The sequence below is a fragment of the Nelumbo nucifera genome, chromosome 2, assembly GCF_055504915.1.
Source record: "Nelumbo nucifera cultivar China Antique chromosome 2, China Antique-T2T, whole genome shotgun sequence".
Taxonomy (NCBI): domain Eukaryota; kingdom Viridiplantae; phylum Streptophyta; class Magnoliopsida; order Proteales; family Nelumbonaceae; genus Nelumbo; species Nelumbo nucifera.
In genome coordinates, this window is record NC_142650.1 from 41714301 (window position 1) to 41735658 (window position 21358).

The 21358-nt window shown below is 41.5% G+C and overlaps 1 long non-coding RNA gene across 1 annotated transcript; it reads right to left on the reverse strand.

Annotated features, from left to right (window-relative positions):
* Positions 1-873: 873 nt before the first annotated feature.
* On the reverse strand, positions 874-17866 carry LOC148802137 (uncharacterized). Its single transcript, XR_016082540.1, has 2 exons — positions 3936-17866; positions 874-3334 (listed from the first exon to the last, which is right to left on the reverse strand). It is a non-coding gene; the product is annotated as an uncharacterized LOC148802137 (long non-coding RNA).
* Between the last annotated feature and the right edge of the window lie 3492 nt (positions 17867-21358).

Below are 21358 nucleotides of genomic sequence, written 5' to 3' on the forward strand. Positions count from 1 at the left end.
CTATAATAATATCTACGGACAAGTACAGATACGATGCAGAATTCTGAATTCCAGCCCCCCTATTACTAGCCCTCTCTCCTCCTAATATCTATGGACTAGGCTAATACTCCAGCCTAGAATAGGAGAACCCAAATATGCGTCCAAAACTAATGGTATCCTACACTGAGCAAAATGCCCACATAATGCTCGACCTTTTGGACAACTGACTACTTCCGTTGCCATATTGAAACCCTCTTGTTGATGGATCAACTACATTTCATGAGTCATCGCTGACATTGTTATTATTATTATTTCTCATTCTCGTAAAATCAAATCAACAAAAAGAAAGAAAACAGACCCCAAATTCTCCGTCTCCGCCATCCATCATGACGGTAGACCTGACCATGTTAGCCGACTTCCATCAACCTTCGACCCAATTAATCTAGATATAGAGATTGTGCAGCTAGCGTAATCACTTCTAATTAATCAAACCCTTAATTTCTATTATTCTTGGCTCTCAGGTTTAGTAATGCATCCCAGTCATAGTAATAAACTAAAAAATCCGGACCCAACGAGACAACTACATTAATATTGAACCACAAAGCTTATATATGTAAGAACCTGCAGCTCTTTTTCTGGTCGATTTGGCAAAAGAATATCTTATGGGGAATAGGTTTTTTATGTGTTAATTTCTCGAAATATACTAATTCTTCATTATCATTTTTCACTTTTCATCAAAAATTACATACACCCAAATGTACTGTTCAGGCTAGTTGTGTTTTTCTCATAATCGAGGACAAAAATGCTTCATCCACAGGAGTATACATGTTAACCATAGAGGGATCAGAACTCTGTAAGCTTGCAGCACACAAACAGAAGACGAAATAGAAGAAATAAACCAATTCTCCAAAGGTTCAATACTTTTTCACTAGAAGGCCTTAATATATATTTACAATAATGCCCCTCTAGTCTAAGATAAAAAAATTAAAAATAAAACACGAGCAAAATGTTACAGCAAAACTATGTATTACAGACAGTATTGTTCACAAAAGAAATGTAAATTGGGGTTAGAATAGGAAATTTCGGAACAAAAATGTAAGTGGTAGTGGTGCATTTGTTGCAAGTGTGGAGGAAATTTTACGAGCTTCTGTTGTTGTGACTTGTGAGTAGAACAACCGTACAAGAAAGAAAGATTCGTGTTGGGTCGCCAGAACCCAGAAAGGAACACGTACACCAACCCACCCACTGTTTCATCAGCTGAGCCTGGGCCCTTCCCTTCTGTTTCATGCGAATTTTGGAGAGTTATTCGAAAGATCACAAAGAAGTGCAGTGAGGCATAGAACGGAATTTCGATACTGTGTCTGTGTGATAGTAGGAAAATAAATGAATATTAAATGGCATTACTTATAGTAATACTGTTTGACAGGTTTCTCTTATCACTCTGTCTTCTTTGAGTCTTTCTCTTTCCCTTGTCTTGGCCGGCTTCCCCGCACAAAACTCCAATATAACAGATGTCGTCTCTTCTCCTGGGCTCCCACTGATTCAAAACCTCTTCTCTTCTCATTCTTTCTACATTTTCTTTCTATTTTTTTTTTCTTGGAGGCGATGTCAACCAGAAAGCATAGTCTACTTTCTAAACCAAACTCACTCATAAATCACAAACCTTGCAAACAAACCCTCCTTTAGGACTGAAGACTTTCTAAACTAAACTCACTCATAAATCACTAGGCTTCAATTTTGGAGTCAGGGGCCTGGGCCCCCTGGGGTCCTCGCTCCATCTGCGGATCCGGCGCCCTAAACTTGCCAACTATCTATTTGGAATTCACCATCAGATCAGATCCTACTCAAGGGATCAGTTGGTCAAATAACTTGCTAGTCCAGAAAGTTCTAACCCTCAGATTTTGTTACATTTAGGGTTCATTTTGATTTACAGTTGGAACCGGAATAAGAATCAAAATCCACCGGAATTTGAAATTGGAATGGTATATTCCCATAATCGATCTGTTTGTTTCAGATGAATTAGAATGGGAAATGAAATCAGTTGGAATGGGATTTTACTTCCAAAGGAGGGTGAGGAATGGGGATTTGAAGATTCCCTCAAATGTGGAAATGTCATTCCATCAAGAATGAGAAAGGGATCCCAATTCCACCCAACCATACTATTGGAATTGTCGGGTTCTAGACCCCCCCTATTCCCACAAAGCAAATTATCCCTTAAAACAGACAGTAGGAAAACTTTCTTTGAAGTTCCAAATTAAATTAAATTATAAAAAAAAGTCATGTTTAAATTGATTTTCCTTTTCCATATAGTCATAATTTTAGTAGGAATTCATTCATTAAAGGTAGGGGTGGATTCGAGCCGAGCCAAGCCGAATAGTACCAGGCTCGAGCTCGGCTCGAGACTATTCTATAAGGCTCGAGCTCGAGCTCAATTTTGAGAAAAAATATTTTATAAAAATAAAAATTATATATAAAAAAATTTTATTTTAAAATTAAAAAATTAAGAATTATAATAATTAATAATTATAATATTTTTATTATATATATTATTTTTTATAATTTTATTATATATATTATATATTAAATATCAAATATATATTCGAATTGGCTCACGAGCTGAGCTCTAATAGGCTTGAGCTTGGCTTGTTTAATAATTGAGTCACTGAATTGAGCTCAAACTCGATTAAAACCGAGCCGATCTTGAACAGCTCATGAAAAGCTTGACTCGTTGTCACCCCTAATTAAAGGCCTCTATGTTACCCTAATCGCTTCTACTTACAATGTTTGTACCTAAAACTAGTCTTAGAAATTGGGAAATAATTAGTTCTTTTATACATAACTCAATGCATATTTATTTATTATTGTTTAACAACCACATCACTTGGGGAAGTAAATGAGCCGAAAGATGCTTTAGAAGATGAGAAGAATTCTCTGGTTCAACTATATCCAAGGGCAGGGCAGGCTTTAAGATACCTCTTCCACCGCCCACCATTAAGAATGTTATAACAAACGTTGCTATTTCTTAGACCTAGAGCTTTCATATTGGACTGCTCTATAATTGAACTTGTCTAGGGCGCTGATAGAACTATAGCTAGAGTTGATATAGACAGTTCAAAACTCAACAAAAACAATCACGGGGAAATTGTTTCCTTCATGCTACAAATAGTGGACTGACATCCCAGCAATGAAAAAGTGTTTTAGCACTTTTCCCTCTTAAGAACAACCATTGGAATTGTAATATTTAAATATTAGAAGAGACGTGGAAGTGATCTATTTGTCTGAAATTGCCACATTTGGATGGACCTCTACCCATTGCTGCCATGAGTAAGACTTGCTGCCCACTATAATCCACTCACTGCATAAACCATGTGCATGATTGTGACTTGCATACATTTCATAGGGACTCTCCTACTGTATCATCATCATCATCATCACCACATTGCCATAGCATGCAGAATGCTATGATACAAAAAAAAAAAACTCTATTTTAATTCATATCTTTTGTTATGTCAAATTCCCAAAATAGGGCAGGATGATAAAATTGGTTATATGTGGGGCGCCTATTTCTTTTTCTTTTCTTTATTCTTCAACGGAATTATATGGATAATTTGTGGTTGTGCCGGTTGAACATTTGTTGTCTAATTATGGTGTAATTTATCATTCTCATGATTTTAGGGGTGGCAACGAGCTGAGATTTTCACAAGCTGTTCGAGTTCGATTTGTGAAAAGCTCAGTTCAGCTCGGATTATATACATATATATATATATATATGAAGGGATGAAAGATCCATCTTATGGATAGCCGAACCTTGCAGGTAGGTAGGGCGAAATTTCAAAAATTTCTCTCTCTCCCATATGGGAATCACATTCCATGTTTTAGAAAATTGTATTTTCAAGGATCAATCTTGAACCTAAATCGGACCAGATCTGAAACCAAAAGGTATGAGAGGGATGTACCTGATATGGAGTAACAGTAACTCCCAACGAAAGTGTTCATGCCCAAGGAAAACGTCAAAGACTGCTCCCACTAAAGATGACAGCGTAGGGTGGAGCAGAATCAGCAGGTGGTTCTTCAGCAAGAACCTAACTCTTCAGCAAGAATTCGATGGAGGGTGAGTGAGCACGACTTCAGATCAGTTTTTCACAAAAAACTGATATCAAGAACGTTTCTTGATCGCTCCTACAAGATCGAACTGGCAATGGCAGCAATAATAGGAGGAGGCAAGAGTAGAAGATGGCGTCAGTCTAACTGAAACTGTCTTCTCTCTTGAATCTGTAATCTAATTGGTGTTTTGTAGGGTTCACCCTCCTCCTCTATTTATAGCCTTAAAGAGAGATTCTCCTAATCCTATTAGGAGTTTCCTAATCCAATTCTTGTATTTGGATCTGAACTCTCTTTAAGAGATAATGATAATTCCTTATCTTATCTGCAGATAAAGATCAACCCTCATAATCTGATTAGGAGTTTCCTGATCCAAATCTCTATTTGGATCTAGACTCTCTAAGTGGATAAGGACAATCCCTTATCCTATCTGCTGATCTAAATCCCAGAACCGCCCCTCTTTAATTAATCATATTAAACCAGTTCGATTTGGGCTTTAGGCCCATTAAGTCCATGTGCTCACTTATCCTTCAAACTGTTGCCCAGTTGGATATCCTTATATGGCGTGGGACCCAAACATTGATATACACATCAGCCACATGGGTTCAGCCCAGCCTCTATTACAAGGCCTGGCCGAATTCAATGTAGGAAACAATGAACCCCTGAGTCCATCACCATGGGCTCTTAATGGGCCCAACATTTACACTAAATGATCCCTGGGTCAAGCCACCTTATAAAAACCCAAGGACTATGGGCAGATGCAAGATTAGCCCATCAGGTATTACCCTAAATGGTCTTACACTTAACATCTCAGTCCATAATGATCAAACACTGCCCGACAAGAGATGCCCTCTCCCTCGACTGCAAGGTACAGTGTTGCACTCTCTACTCACATGGATCTCAGGAATTAAAACCTTTTGCAAACATTTTGAAATCATAATATATATATATATATATATATATATATATATATATTTTGCAAAACAAATTTCAACGGTTGAAATTGGCTGCCGGCAGTTTTGGTTCCATCACAGAGAGTGCATCCCCGATCATTCACTTTGTCCGAAAAAGGGGTTGATCCTGTCACTATGATCACCCACTCAAATGAATTCTCAGACTATCCCAACATACCCAGGTTTTGACCCCCTCTAAGGATCTCACTGATTGGCATATCAAAGACAGTCCAATCCGACACCTAGTGCAGTATCATAATCGAGTCTAGGGGTCAAGTGTAATATTCCAATTTTGCCCATCAATCTCCAAGGTCCAGGGCAATACTTGAATTTTGGTCCAGTTCAGGGTTTCAAGAAAACCCACACTGCATGTACCTCAGGTCTCACCTTGGCAGCTGAGATAAGCCACCCCAACCAATTTGGCAGCACATCAGTGTCAGCCTTGGCAGGATAAATCTCCCCAGATCTATCCAATAGCTGTGAAGATTCTAAACTAACACGAGTCTCATATGTGTCCAGTTTGAGGGTATTACATAGAAACACACCACAATAACATGAATCAAATATGTACTTTATTCATTTACAATAAATGTCATAATGTACATCATTCTGATTGAAGCTAAGGATATACACTGTCTAACAACATATATACTAAAAATATTATAATTCTTAATTTTTTAAATATCAACTAAAAAATATTTTTTATATATAATCTTTTATTTTTATAAAATATTTTTCTTCAAATCGAGCTTGAGTCGAGCCAAACTCGAACTTATGAGTTTTTGACTCGAGCCAAGTTCGAACCTCATACTATTCAGCTCGGCTTGGTTTAGAAAGCAATCATATTTGGCACACGCTATCAAGTATTTGGAGGACAACCACTAAATACATGCGGATATGCCAATACTTGGAACAATAGTAAAAATGAAAAGTTGTTAGAAACCTTGATTAATAGGGTGTCAATGTGTCACCTAAGCCTTGTAGTGTCACCTATTTATAAGAGAGGAGTTTTATTAAGGATGGGCATATTACTCATACATGGTCAGAGCTTGGTTCACTTATCATGCCTTTTAGTTGACACATGTGCATGTGGTAAGAATGTGCTTGTGTTGAATGCTGATGCTACTCAATCCGAGGTGGTGCACGAACTGAGGAGAGTAGCCAGATAATCCTTACTAATAGGGCGGGGCTGAGCTACAAGGATGAGGCCGCGCTTCAAGACCTGCGATCAAGAAAGGAGAAGTCAGAGGCCCGAGGAGTTATCCCCGGGCAGATACTCTGATGCTCAAGTCAATAGGAGGTGATGGATGGTCGGGCCGAGCTACAGGGATGCTGGTCCGAGCAAAATAGCAGTATGGGTGTCAGAAGTGGGATACCTTACCTTGAGCATGGAGTACCTTTTTATAGCCGAAGATCTGTGTCCTGGTCAGATTGGGCTTTCGGGGTTGTCGGTATGAGGTTAGCCGCTGAGGTATTCGGGATAGAATCCCATTCCTCAGCAAAGTCGTCTTCCTTATTTCTCTTTATTCATAGTTGTTCTCATCTGTGTGACGTGTCGTTGACATGGCTAAAAGGATAAGATGGGGAGTCATAGTAATAGCGTAGTTTGGCCGAGCTATGCCGACATGGCCAAGCTATGCCGATGTGCCCGAGCTAGGCTAACGTGGCCGGGCGATGACTGGGCGGCCACGTGTCTCTCAGGACTAGCTCAGCCATGACCCGAACACCACTCCCCCATTTCTAAAGTCGAGGAATGAAGTGTTCCCAATTCATTCCTCGGCCGAGGAACTTCCAAGTTGATGTCTGGTTGAGCGTCTGGTCCCTTTGGTGTTCCTTGACGCCTGCCATGACCTTGGGATTCGGGCAATATGGAACGTGGCCGAGGAATCTTTCCATTATCGGCTGCGAAACTCCCAAGACTCTAACTTCGGAATCCGAACACCACTCCCCCAGTTCTAGAGCCGAGGAGGGGGAGTGCTCAATCCGAAGTGTTGCATGGTTGCGTAGCTCGACAGAGCTCCGAGGTGTCAAACTGAACTTCGACATCCATTTTCCTGGTGGGGCCGAGGAAGGGCTCTCTGATTTATGGTGAAAGTTGAGCTTCGGTGTTGTGGTCACTATGATGCTCGGTCACGGTGTGTCGAGTCCGAACTTGGGTCCGAAGTTTGGGGTTGAGACCACTATGATGCTCAGCCAAGATGTGCCGAGCTCTGAAGTCAGGGCTTAACTCGGCCGGGTGTCGAGGAAAGGCTTTCTACTACCAGTGGGAGGCTGAGCTTCAGAGTTGGAGTCAATGTGATGCTCGGCCATGGTGTGCTGAACTACGACGTTGGGGACTTTAGAGTTTTCGAGCTACGAAGGCCATTGTGATGCTCGGCCAGGGTATGCCAAGCTTCGAAGTTGGGGGCCTCAGAAGTGTCGAGCTATAAAGTTGATGCCATTGTAAAGCTCAGCCAGGGTATGCCGAGCTTCGAAGTTGGGGGCCTTGGAAGTGCCAAGCTACGAAGTGAAGGCCATTGTAATGCTCGGCCATGGTATGCCAAGCTTCGATGTTGAGGGCCTCGGAGGTGCCGAGCTACGGGGCGGAGGCCATTGCTCTTCGACTGAGGAACTTGTACATGAAATTTTGGAATCCGAGCACCACTCCCCTTGTTCCGAAGTCGAAGGGTGGTGTCCTCCGTTGAGGCGCAGCTAAGCTTCCTTTGGTTGGTATTTGCTATTGGGTGTTCCGAAGAAACCATAGACTAGTTGACCCAGTGGTCTTGGGTGAACCTTGAGCATCTGCAATGTTGGTTGGACCGTTGCTACAGGGTGGATCGGGGCAATTAATGCCCTGGCCGTTGCTTGTCAAGATCGTCATTTCGGTTCCCGAGGCCTTGTGCGTGCGGTAATAGTCGTGTTGATTAGTCTTCCCGAGCTTTGTTAGAGCGGCACTTGATCCTCACCGTAGATCTGACGTTGATTCACGTTCCTGTGGGCTATAAGAAGGGGTGAACAGGTATTTCTCCTTTTCCATTTACGAGAGGAATTGCTTGGATAGCTCGGCGGGGTGTTGTTAGTGTTGCTCGGCATTTTGTTTTTATTCCTCGGCTTCAAGCTCGAAAAGATGTCTTCCTCATCTTCCCATTCTTCTTCCACTTCTAGCTCTTCTGGTTCTATTGAGTCCGAGGTTGGGGCTTTCGAGGACGCCGAGGTTGGTCCCTCTAGGGTGGAAGCCGAGCTTCCGTTGCGGGCTGGTCGCTGGTTTGGGACCACACCCTGTGTCTTGACCCTCGAGGACATGGCTCGGCCATTGCCGCGGTTGATCATTTTCGTGAGTTGCGGCAATGGTACAAAAAGGAGCATACCGAGTACCTACAAGTGAAGGCCCAATTGGCCGAGCTTCGGGCAGATGGAGAGTGATCCGCTGCACTAGAGAAGGAGGTGGCCGTGCTGAAGACTCGGTTGGCCGAGCAAGTGGAGTTGGTCCGTGGCTTGAAGCACGAGATTACCGAACTGAAGGCAGAAAGGGAACGAATGAAGCAAGAGGCCGTTGAGGGGGCAGTGGCGCGGTACAAGGACTCGATGGAGCTTCAACAGGACATGGATCAGTATGCTTCAGCTTCCTTTGAGGCTGGGTTCAACATCTTCCAACAGAGAGTATTGCGCCACTGTCCCAAGCTAACCAATGTTGCGTAGACTTGGAAGGCCTACGATGATGAAACGCCCCCGGCCTCGGATGAACTCGTTGATGAGGAGGGCAGAGGCGGCAATGATGATGAAGATGGTGGTGACGAGGCCGCTAACCTCCCTTCCGCGAAACTACTACGGGTTCCTTTCTCTCTTTTTTTTTGTTCCTGTAATGGCTCGGTATGCCGAGCTTTCATCTGTTGTACTGGCTATTTAACTTAATGAAATTTTCTGGTTCTAAACTTGTGTGCAATCATTTTTTTCTCTCTTTTTTTTTGGGTTCCTCGGCCTTGCCTCGGTCGAGGTTTGAGTTGGCAGAGATCTTCATCCTCCGACTAGCAAAGCGGGAGTGTATTTCGAGCTTTCATCTTTGGGATGCTCAGCTTCTTGTCTCGGGAGCCTTTGGGGCCCTTTAAAGGCTAGTCGTTGCTCGGCTAGCTCTGAATGACTGTTAGTCGGTAGGTGAGCAGAGTCAAGTTGGTTGGCAATACGCTTCCGAGCAATGCGTTATGGGCTCGGGCCATTCAGAGGTCACCCGAGTCAGTGAGTTGTGCTGAGCTACACATGTGTGGTGCGGTCGTGTAGTGCGGTTGTGTAGCTCGGTTTTGTAGCATGGTCGTGTATCTCGGTCGTTTAGCGCAGTTGTGTAGCTCGGTCGTGTAGAGCAGTTGTGTAGCGCGGCTTACGCGGTGCATGTGTGTTCGGCGTGCCCTACTGTGGTTGTCGGGCTTGCGAGAGCAAGCCGTGGAGGCAGACCTTCTTGCTCTGTCTTGCTTCTCACGCTCGGACTGCGCTCCCTCCTTTCCGACCGACACGTTTTGGGGTCCTTGGGATGAGGATCGTCCTTTGTACGTGTTGGGGCATGAGGGGGACAACCCGGTTGGGCGGTGCCACAGAACCTAGTGACTACATCATCTCGAAGATCTTATCAACCTTCTCTTGCATTGCTCGGAACTGCACAGGATCAACCGCGGCTAGAGGCTGCGGAATTTCTTGATGTGGAGGGCTGTGATGCCGAGATTCTCGGGATGAGGATTGGCCTGTTGATCATTCGGACAGATTCTTGGGCATCTTAATCGCCTTCTTGATTGCGCGGTGAAGAAGGAAAGATTTTCGAGAAAGGCTTTTTTGTGTTTTCCACAGACGACACCAATCTAATGCTGCTCAATCCGAGGTGGTGCACGAAATGAAGAGAGCAACCAGATAGTCCTTGTTGGTAGGGTGGGGCTGAGCTACAAGGACGAGGCCACACTTCAAGACTTGCGATCAAGAAAGGAGAAGTCAGAGGCCCGAGGAGTTATCCCCGGGTAGATACTCCCATGCTCAAGTCAGTAGGAGGTGATAGATGGTCGGGCCGAGCTACAAGGATGCTGGTTCGAGCAAAATAGCAGTATGGGTGTCATAAGTGGGATCCCTTACCTTGAGCATAGAGTACCTTTTTATAGCCGAATATCCGTGTCCTGGTTGGATTGGGCTTTCGGGGTTGTCGGGATGAGGTTAGTTGCCGAGATATTCAAGATAGAGTTCCATTCCCCAGCGGAGTCGTCTTCCTTATTCCTCTTTATCCGTAGTTGTTCTCATTTGTGTGACGTGTGGCTGAAAGGATAAGATGGGGAGCCATAGTAATAGCGTAGCTCAGTCGAGATATGTTGACATGGCTGAGATAAGCCGACGTCAAAATTTCACATCTAACTCCTCATGGCATACCGACCCTCAAGCCAACAAAAGTTTATTTATCCACTCATGGCATACCGACCCCACATCTAACTCCTCCCTAACCCAAACTCATGTCCGGCGATCAAAATTTCACTATTATATCCTTTGGGCTTGCATATCTAACCAAGATCAGAGTAACATATTAATGGACCTAAAATAAGAACCAAGCCCGTACGACCTCCCTTATTTTGAAACTTGGGTTTAAGGCTATGTTTGGTAGAATTCTACTTTCGTACTTTTAATAACACGAAGTATAAAGTATAAATACAGTTTTTACTTTGGTATTTTTGCTTTGAAAATCGTTTGGGTAAAAAATTTTGAAAAACATACTTTTCAAAACAGAAATACCATTTTTGCATGTTTACCACCACTGGAATCAATGTTGTTGATTTCTTCGTTTCCTAAACTATTCTTGAAGCTTAATAGAATGTTTCTATAGCTTGTTTGCTGTAATGTTATATATAGCATTATACCTGTACAAAACCACTTCGTTTCCTAAACCAAGTGCCAATTCTAAGTGGTTGATATGCATACATGATGTGTATCTTCCGTGTATACAGGTGGCTAATCATGGGTAATGTGGCCTTTGTCACATATACAAATCAGATGAATCATGGGTAATGGAGAAAAAATTTAAAAGAAAGGGGAAAATATGAAACCAGGATCCATACCTGCAGTTCCGGTGAAGACTATGTAGGGGTGATCATTTCAGCCTGACCCGGCTCGGCCCGCATATATTTAAACTTATGCATTAATGTATACATATGTATACATGCTATTTTACATTATATTATATATTTTATATATAAATATTATAACATGACATGTATAATTTATATTATATGTAGTATTCTATATTATATAATATATAAAATAAAAGTTTATATGCATGTTATGTCATTTAATATAAAATATTATAGATATATAATGTTTTATATATAAAAGATATTGGCCCGGAATCAGGCCGAGCCCGACCCGGCCCGAGCCCGTGTAGACCTGGGCTAGGGCTTATATTATAGGCCCAAAACCCCGGGTCGGGCCAGGCCCGGGCCTAAGCTTTAGCCCTTATCATAAGTGCAAAGCCCAGCTTAGGCCCGACCCATGATCAACCCTGAGACTGTGCTTCCGATGACGATTTCCGATGGCAATGGTGGGCCGTAGATGGCCAACGGCGGAACAAGGACCCACTGCGACAAAGAGGTTAGGGCTTGAAGATGATAGGCAAATGGGGGAGTCTTGACCAAAGGGTTTTACCTGAAGGGTGATCACTATACCTTTTCATGAGCTGAGTAGCTCGATGGCCCGACCCGTTATAAGTCGGGCTTGGTCATAATTTTAGGCCCGCGAACTTGGGCTTGGGCCTAAAGAACTGAGCCCGACTTTTTTCGGGCCAAGCTCAGGCTTTCTCAGAAAAGCCCAACCTGAGCATGAGCCCGATATGATACTCTATATTAAATAATAAAAAATATATTTTATTTAACAAAAGATATATATATATATATACAATATTTTTTCTTTGTTATTCTTCTTTTTTTTTTCAAGTACTAGTGAGAAGTTTATTATTTTTGAGTTTTGAAGGTTTTTAATATAAATAAAACACTTTTTTATTGAATAAAAAAATGAAAAAAATTTCTATTTTCAAATTTCTAGTCTAGCTTGAGCTCGGGCCCAAGCTTTGGGCTTTTTATGAGGGTCGGGCTTGGGCCTAAATGTATTCTATTGATACATAGACAGAGCCCAACCCAAATCCGTCCCAAAAAAGTCTATTCCATGCTTTTGGGGGGTTTTGTGCTTTTAAAAAGCACAAGTTTTAATGAAAATTATAGTCACTTAATGAAAATTACTGATTTTGGTAATTTAATTTCGAGAAGTTTTGAAAATTAATTATTGAAATAAATAATTACTAAAAATGAATAATTAATTAACATATTAATGAAAAATCCAGCCTGGCTCCAAAAGCATGAAGTAATAAAAGTCAACTTTGTGCTTTTGGGGGGTTTTGTGCTTTCAAAAAGTATGAAAGCCAAGGTAGGACGTATGCCATCCAAACATGATGTGTTTTTCGTACTTTTGAGAAGTCTATCCAAATATAGCCTAATTCTCCAATAAGGGCTTGTCGTTTAGGCCCTATTTGTTTTTCAGTAAGTTATTTACCTAGGTAAATGGACTAACCCATGTAAGTGTATTTAACCATGTTATTTTTATTTCATAGGTAAATAATATAATGATCATTTTAACCATAAAAATTCCATTATCAAAAGGGGTATTTTTATCCCATCCAAGTGTTGGCAACTTCCCCCTAAATGGGAAAGTTAATTTACCCACTTAGGAGATGGCTGTCACTTACCCAAGAAAATAAACATTCCCTAGCCCCAAAATAAATCTAAAAAAAAAAAGAGCATAGGTTTCTTGTAATCCCATTGGACAACTTTCCCCCCTCTCAAAATCCCAAAAATGAACACCACCTTAGATTTTGGAAGGGGGAAAAGTTCATCAATGAGATTTTGGTTCCCATTAACTAAGATATTTGTGTTGTTTTTTTTTTAATTTATGGGGGGTCCATGGAAAATTTATATTCCCTAAACACTCCAAGCGGATAAATAACTTTGCCACCTAGGAGAAATTTGACAACACTTGAATGGGGACAAAACTGTCACTTTTAATAATGGCTTTATATGACTAAAACGGTCGTCTTATTTACTTAGGAAATAAAAGAACATGGGTAAATAACTTCCATAAAAAATCAACGGGGGCTTAAAGGGAAAAGGGGAGATGAGAGAGAATAGCTAGTGGAGAAATATGTATGCCATTTGTCAAGTTTGAAGATCAACTTGCTAATAGTCTCACCAAGGGTCTCCACAAACCGAAATTTGATATAAACCTTGGCAAACTAGACATGATAAATATATATGGTCAACTTGAGGGGGAGTGTTGAGAATATGTATTGTAACAAGGGCTTTTAGGGTTTTTTCAATTCTTTTTGTATTTGGACACCCTATTAGGGGCATTTATGATTTTTTTCAGGATAATATAAACTTTTCTTTGGATGTGAGCAGTAATTCACCCACCTCTTCCCTTCTCTTCTCTCTTTCTTTTGTTACTTGACACTATTTGAAAAAGGCAAAGAATTGTTTTACTGAACAAGAATCCAAATGACATGAAGAATAATGCATCCATTATACAAGAAAAAGTAGTTAACCTACTGATAAAAAATGCAGTTAACCTAAAAAGTCTTATTCATATCTTCAAAGTATGCTAATGATCAAAACATAATAAATCCTATGAGAGTAAATAAAGAATGGAATTAAGAATATTATAAGAACATGATAAGAATCATATAATGAAATGATAATGAAGATGTCTACCTCTTCAGTAATAAGATTATACTCAGTAATTGATATCTGACAGAAGAAGTTGACTAACATATGTTTGATAATGTATCTAGCAATCGAGATCGGCTTCTGTCAGGGCAAACCTCTGCCCACGCCATTCCTACAGCCTTTTTCAACCTTATATTGGAAATATTTCCTCATGAAATAAAGCATATAAGTATGGATATATTCTCAATGCAAGGTAGTAAAGGATGCTCGAATGGGCTTTGCCATGACCAAAGCTTGAACTCCAAGCAATCAAGATGAACATTGATAGTCTCGATATCTTTTAAAGGTTAAAGAGGATTGGGCTTGGAGTAGTCTAGTCTTGGATAACAAATTCATTATAACAGCCACATTATATGGGTCTTATGCCGATATTCTTGTAATTCAAGCACCATTACTAACATTTTCTTTTTACTTGTAGTGTTGCAACAAATGTTCCATGTCATAAAAGAGTGAATGACAAACTACTCTAAATGTAGGCACATACCTGTGTGCTGACAACACTACGAGAAAAAGGCAATGCCTTCAGAAGATAGCTCAAGCGTCCTAACCAGTGTAATGGAAAACTAGAAGACTATCTACCCTAAAGTAATAATTTTCATATCCTAGGCCATATGGCCACATTATCCATAAAACGTGACTTTATATAAATATGATTTAAGGTTGTGTTTGGTTGCAATGCAAATCCATTTGTGTTTGATTTGGGTGCAAATTATGATTTATTTTTGTTTCAAGTTTTACCTCATTTTGTTTGATCGCAGTACAATTGAAATAAAATAAGACTTGAAGCACAATAAAGCAAAACCTAATACAAAATTAAACCAGAATTTGCACTCCCATGCATTTGTACTAGTGCAAATAATTGCATTGCAACCAAACACAGCCTAAATGATTTGATAAAATTTTAATAAGTCAACAAGTAGAGAGAAGATAGTTCAAGCGTCTCAACCAGTGTAATGTAAAACTAGAAGGCTATCTACCCTAAAGTACTAACTTTTACATGCTAGGCCATATGCTCACATTATCCATAAAATGTGGACTTATATAAATATAATTTAAATGATTTGATAAAATTTTAATAGGTAAGAAGTAGAGACATCATGGGTCGAAGCCTCTCATGAAAGTGGGCATCTGTTTTCTTTTATATAGTAAATAGACTACAAAGTCAAATGGCTGAACCCGATGCAATAATTAAAAGGATGAATCTGCTCTTCCAAATTACAACATCCCATACATAAAGCATGATTATTATGATGTTTTTCAGAAATTCCTTGGAATGCAATCATTAAATAAATATATGTAGTATAAATGGAATATCCATAATTTACCCTCTCAAACAAATTCTTACTCTTGATTTGCAAAGGAATGTTATTGTCTTGCCATGCATGGAAAACCAATCAGATGGTCGGACCAGTTGACCCAGGAACCAATCCTTTAAATCAATATGTTTCATCATCTTATAAACTAGATGACAGGGGATACTAAGTTGAAAATAATAGTTTTAATAAGTACTCCCACACACAAATCGTTCTTTTGTATCAATCCTAGAAAAGAAAATTCTAGAAAATCAAAGTGAAACTTCACCAACTTTTAAAGCATTTGATTTCAAAAAATATAGTGCAAATTTGCAATTAAGTTAAAATGAAAAAGGAACTCACAGTAATAAAATTTAAAGAAAAATATCTTAACATATCCTGAAAACAGTAGTCACTTTTATCTTTTGAATTTTCTGGATGGGCAAGCAGATTAGAGGCTAGTAGATCAGTAGATACAATCATACAAACAAGTATCAAACCCAGTTTTGGGATATTAAGAATGAAAAGTTTTACCAGATAAGCCAGATAACACGTAACTTTGAAAATAAAAAATAGAAATCCCACCATAAGACAAATTGTAGTGTAAAATTTAAAAACTCGATGATGTTTTCGTTTTCTTAGTAAAATAGTAGGAAGATGAGAGAAGAGAGAAGAGAGAAGAAAAAGGTTTAAGGTCAAAAAGATAGGTCGGCCCTTTGTGAAGATGTCCACAACCTGTTCTTCAGAGCTGACAAGGAGTGCATATTTCCCCACTTACAATTTTCTCCCTGATGAAATGTTTATCCATTTCAATGTGCTTGGTCCTATCATGTAGAACATGATTTGCAACAAAATTGATGACTGCCTTATTGTCACAATACAATGACATAGGACTGTTAATAACAAATCCCAACTCACTCAACAAATTTTTTATCCACAACATTTCAGCAACACCAATAGGACATGGCTCTTTATTATGATTCTACACTAGATCTCACAACCACACTTCGCTTCTTATTCCTCCATGTGGCAAGGTTTCCACTCACAAAAGTGTAATACCCACTGGTAGACTTTTTATCATTTACAGACCAGCCCAATCAACATTGTATACACCTCCACCTTCAGATGTCCATGCTTCTTGAAGAGTAAATCAGACCCTGGATTCTTCTTGAGATAACTGAGGATCCTCTCTACAGAATCCATGTGGCCAGCTTTAAGGGCATGCATGAACTGTCTGAGGACAACTACTGCATATGCAATGTCTTTTTTCGTAGTCCTGCATATGCAATGTCTGGTCTAGTCATAGACAAATAGAATAGCTTTCCCACAATTCTCTGGAACTGTTTCACATCTTTTATCGTCTCCCCATCACTCAACTGGCTTCACTCCAAGTTTACTTGTGTCCTAAAGAAGATCTAGGATGTATTTCCTTTGAAAAATGAAGATATCCTTCTCTGAATTAGCAATTTCAATTACAAGAAAATACCTCAAGGGGCCTAGATCATTGACAGTGAGTACACTACAACTTATCTTTGTCGTCCATCCTTTTTTGAGAATCAATCTTTTTAAAGGAACTCCCATTACTTGTATTTGCACCTCCCCTGATAGGTAGAGCAACCGGCTACCCCTCTAAAACAATTCAAGACATTCCTCCTGCTTTCTTCTAACTATAGTAGAGCATATACTTCTTGCATGATGGGAGCTCTTAACTTCCCAATATCTGAACCCTAATAGATTCATACATCGAGTTCAGCCCCAAAAGGAAGACAAAAACGTATTGCTTGCAACCTCATAACATTGGGTCCACATTTTGGTAGTGGTCCAGTTCCTTCCAGATGGATGTCAAACCGGAGTAACATGTGGAAAGACTCATCTCCCCTTGCTTGCAAGTTGAAGAAATAGCTTGCAGCTGATATGTCTTCACATAATGACATTGTTCTAAGTAGATTTATCTTGCTCCCATATCTCAAAAGCAATTTCAGCCCACAACCACATGAAAGTTTTCCTCGCTTGTGGCAGCATAGACTGCAATAGCCACGACATTATCATGTTGTTTTCTTCATCCCACCTATCATGTTCTGTACTTCCTGACCTTGGTTATTTTGTCTTACCATTGATATAATCTACTTCCCCCTTGCAGTTATGTAGAGTTTAATCCCTTTGACCATTCTACATAATCAAGTCTATCAAATGGGATTACAGCCATAAGCAAATTCATGTCTAATGCCTCACTCAATCCGCTGTGACCAGAAGACCTACCAGAGACTACCGAATCTTCAGAAGACATTCATAGACAGAGCTGACAATACTACTTTGGTCATAATACACAGAAAGGAAGTAAGACAAAACTATTCACCACAGTCACAAGAATATTCTGATTCACAAGAGCAGAACTATAGGCCAATTCCTCTTCGATCAAAACAAAGAATGCACACTGCTATACTGTTGAAAAGAACTCCAAGAAAAGGACCACTACACTCTATATCTGGTCTGGACAGCTCCTACAAGGACCAGAAAAGTTATATTTCTGGTCTGGACAGCTCCTACAACGACCACTACACTATTTCAAGGCCACACGAGCACTCCAAACACCACAAACAACTCATAAGACTACTGTTACAGCAGACACAGGTTGTCCAGACCAGCACAACCCAGTTACAGGGTACAAAACAGGATCACACAATCCACATAGGACTGAAAACACCCTTTACAGCATGAGTTCCCTTTTTCAGGGGGGTCCTTGGCACATGACCAAGAAAGAAAAAGAAAAAAAGGCACTTACAGGTCAGTCGATGTGTTTATCCACTGGCTTCAAACAGAAGAAGAAAACTGAAGAGAAAAGATGGTCCAACTGCCTTTAATCTCAGAATCGATAATACCATGTTTTCTTAGTAAAACAGTTGAAGAACAGAAGGAAGAAGAGAGAAGAACAAAGAGAGAAGAGAGAAGAGAAGGTTTGGAGTCAAAAAGATAGGCTGGCGGCGCCAGCACATCTATTTACATTAGGGCGACACAAAAAAATAGGTAAAATGATAGCAATACCCCTACGTCATAGAACAACTACTATTAACAGTTTTATACATTTAAAACTTTTACTTCAGGTGGGTAAGGTGGATTGGACAGTGGACCTCACTACCAACCGACTGAGAAAAAATTTCCTTGGAACTTCGAAGCAAATGAATTATTTGATATAGAGGCAGTTGCCATCAAATGTGAGATAATGCACCCTATCTCGTATAAATTGAGAAAAGAATGTAGCAAGCCATTTCATGGGGATTATAGATCCCAAGAACTTTCAGCTTGATTTGGCAAAGATCTGTTTTATTTTACTAAATAGTTATTATAAGCACAGGTTTGAAACAAGCTCTACCATTACATTTTTAATTATTCGACATTTGTTTAACATCAGAAGTTCAAAGATTACATAAGACTCATTTTTAAAGCATTTGAATAGGCTACTTCTCGTTTTCTATACTGGTTCAGCCTTCTAGCTTCTACTAGTAAGAAGTATTGTTTTTAGGTTCAAGATTTTTCTCTTAAATGTATAAACAATTTCCAGTTGGATTTCCACATGGAAACTGATGTAGCGCGATCTGACTGCTCCCTGCTGGAGGATGATCTGGCTTCCAGTCGGATGGCGAGCTAGATGAATCTGCAAGACAAAATCAGAGAACCCGGGGTGGCTAACCCGACGAGGTCGCTCCGATGCTTAAGTTAGTAATCTGATGCGAGCTTAAGAGCTTTGAGAATGTAGAGAGCTAGAGAGCTAGAGAGTAGAAAAATCACACATACCTTGTGCCATCGGGGTTGGAGCCTTTATATAGTTGAGTAGTCGTGGGGTACACGAAAGAGTTCCGGGATATCCGAGATGTGGAGATGGAGCTCGCTCCGCTTCCGAAGGAGCAGTATACAGGTAAGGCTCATCTCGTTCCACTTCCGATTCCGGCGGAGTCAGGATAAGTCCTTATCGTGATCCCGGAAAAGTCGGGGTCTGTTAACATCGTGATCTCGAGGGATTTGGGATTCGTTGGAGAGACCTCTGGAGTTGGTTACACGGGAGTCAGTTACGTGGCGATTCGAGTTGTTGGTTCTGAACTGGTACTTCAGTATTTTAGTTCCGAACTGGCTTGAATACCGAGGTGCCTCGATGCCGAGGTGAGACTTGTGCCAAGGTGGCCCTGCTCCAAGGTGAGCCTTGAGCCGAGGCGGCCTTTGTGCCAAGGTGACTGAATATTGCGAACTGAACATGTAAGGCTGAGTTGTCATCTCTTGGTCAGGTCGTGTCCACGTGTCCCCTTTTTACTAGGTCGGGCCAAATCACCCTTCATCAATTGCCCCCCACTCCCCGAGCCAGGGGTCTCGACCCGATGCGGGGAGTTCATGACGAGTCCAGGTGGATTTGGCACGAGGTCAAGGCGGCTTGTTGGGCGAATCGTTGGTCGAACCTGTTCGGCTGCCCGACTCAACCAGGAATAACCCAGGTCGCGTCTAGTCTACGCGCAGACGTCACACCATCTATAAGCTCCACGGACGTCAAAACACGCGCTAAACCGATTTCATCCTCAGGGGTCGCACAACCTGTTTTCCTAGGAGTTGTTGGATCACTTCGATCTCAATTGTTGATTCTCAGACACAGCGGCTATAAATAGGGGCCCAAGACTCATTTGCTTCGCCACAAATTTGCTAGACTTCAGTCTGAGGTTGCGCTCAAGTCCTTTAGCTCGATGTCTCTTCAGTTCGGTGTCTTTTTGAGATCGTCTTCCTCTCCTCGGTCTTTCCTTTCGTGGGTCTTCCCTAGCTCTCTTTTCTGATTCCGCGTCTTCCATATGTCTAGTTTCAGTTTTGATAATCTCTTAGATGGGAGCGGTGGATCCGCTGGGGCTGAGGTGGGTACCTCGACTCAGGTCGTAGATCGCCCTACTGAAGAAGTTACTTTGGGTCAAGATGCGGTCCGCGATCCTCCTAAGGTGGAATCACCCCAGGGGGAGCGAGAGGCCTCAGGTGATCTGCCTTCCACCTCTCATCGAGGTCGGCAGCCAGATAACTTTGGCCTGTCGACAATGACGGCGGACAGGCTCCTGTCCCTAGTAGCTCGGTATAGGCTTCCTAACGACTTAGTCTACAATATTCCTCTAGGTAACTTCCCTTGGGAGCACGGTCACAACGAGATCGTGATATTCGAGGAACAGCTCGTAGCTGGTCTTCGTCTTCCACTTCATCCCTTAATAGTCGAGGTCATAAAGCTTTTCAACATTACCATTGACCAGCTGCACCCGAATTCAATTCGTAATATAGTAAAAACCATCTCCCTTTTCCACGACTATAACCTTCCTCTCGACCTTGACATCTTCTCCTCCATTCTTTCTATAAAAAGGAACTCGTCCTGTGTTCTGCCCGAACACAGGCGAACTAACTACCTGTCCCCACGTCCGGGCTACAAACTCTTGCACGAGCTTCCGAACAAGGTCTCGGCCTAGAAAAGGCGTTACTTTGTGGTCCGCAACACTGAGGGGTGGCCTTTCCCGACCCACTGGAGGGCGGCCATCCAAGACCCCGGTGTCAGGTTGAACCTGAAGACAAGGGAAGCACTTCGGTCTTGAGTGGAACTCGGTTTGAAGTTCGTGGACTATGTGACCGAGGATAAGCTCGTGCAAGCCGGTCTGAGTCCTGGTAGGTCATTATTTGTTGTATTTCCTTTGCTTTATCTTGATATTGTTTATAACTGTGCTTTGGTTGCAACTATCATGGACATCCCCGCGACCGAACTTTTCGGAAGTATGAAGAAGGGGAAGAAGAGGTAATCTGCCGTTCCAGAGCCCGAGCAGCCATCGTCCGCCAAGCAACCTCCCGTGATTGACCTGGTCGAGGAGGAATCTGGGAAGCTCTCCCCGCCCCGCGCGCCCGAGGAGGCGATGTCTTCGGAGCCCGCCCCTGCAGCTGTCGCTTCTTCAGACAGCGATGAAGCAGGTCGGAGCATTCTGACTCTGAAATACAACCTTCTCAAGAGCAAGAGCATAGTGTACGCCGAGGAGGTTGCTGGTTGGGCCGAACTGCTGGTCTCTCAGCTTGGAGACCGAGCAGCTACCCACTGCATGGTGGTAAGTTTTCTGACTTGACTTCTTTGATTTTGTACTTCTTCGACATTGTGTTAACACTTGTTTTCTTTTGGCAGGTGAACTCCACTATTCACGCCTTGACTTATCAGTCCAAGGTGCATTTGAAGCGAGCTCTCGCAGCTGAGTCTTCTTCCCGCGAGGCTCACACCGAG